Here is a 1,060-nt window from a genome sequence, read left to right as displayed (position 1 = left end):
CTCCTCCGCCCCCCCCTCACCCACCCCCACATCTCATAATCCCCCATCATCATTAGCATCAACATCTCTTCTTCCCATCGGTCGCGTGAGCTGTTCAGATAAAAGATCCTGTGCAAATAAACGCTTTGACCGTTCATTGATACAAATGCGTCACACACACACACTTCAACACACGCACTTCAACACACACAGACATACGCGCACGCACACACACACACACACACACACACACACTGACGAAAGTAGACACACACATATATACATAACAATACACAGACATATCCTCTAATTTACATGGACGTGTATAGACAAGCTTACACTCAGACGCAAACACACATACACGCTCACGATCTCACACGGACTCGTAGAAAGGAACACACACGCTCTCACAAAGACACACATACACGCATGTATGCTATTATATGTAGTCATATATATACACGTGTCGACTCACGAGACATGGAACTCATAAATACCGCCAATCAAAACATATGTAATTACACACACACACACACACACACACACACACACACACACACACACTCAATCATTTATATATATACATATATAACATAGGCTTATTGTTAAATGCTTTTATAATGCATTCACAGATACATACTCCTATATGTGTATGTGTGTGTGTGTGTGTGTGTGTGTGTGTGTGTGTGTGTGTGTGTGTTCTTTTATTGTTTTATTTGTTCCAGTCATTTGACTACAGCCATGCTGGAGCACCGCCTTTAGTCGAACAAATCGACCCAAGGACTTATCCTATCGGTCTCTCTTGCCAAACTGTTAAGTTACGGGGACGTAAACTCACCACTATCGGTTGTCAAGCAATGGTGTGGGGCCAAAATGACCCCAAGATTTATTCTTCGTAAACCTAGTACTTATTCTATCGGCCTCTTTTGCGGAACCGCTAAGTTACGGGGCGTAAACACACCAGCATTGGTTGTCAAGTGATGGTTGGGGTGGGGGTAGGGGGACAAATGCAACCCCCAGCCACACACACACACACACACACATACGCATATATATACGACCGGCTTCTTTCTGTTTCCGT

Source organism: Octopus bimaculoides, chromosome 11, assembly GCF_001194135.2.
Source record: "Octopus bimaculoides isolate UCB-OBI-ISO-001 chromosome 11, ASM119413v2, whole genome shotgun sequence".
NCBI lineage: Eukaryota > Metazoa > Mollusca > Cephalopoda > Octopoda > Octopodidae > Octopus > Octopus bimaculoides.
This window is presented reverse-complemented; position numbering follows the sequence as displayed.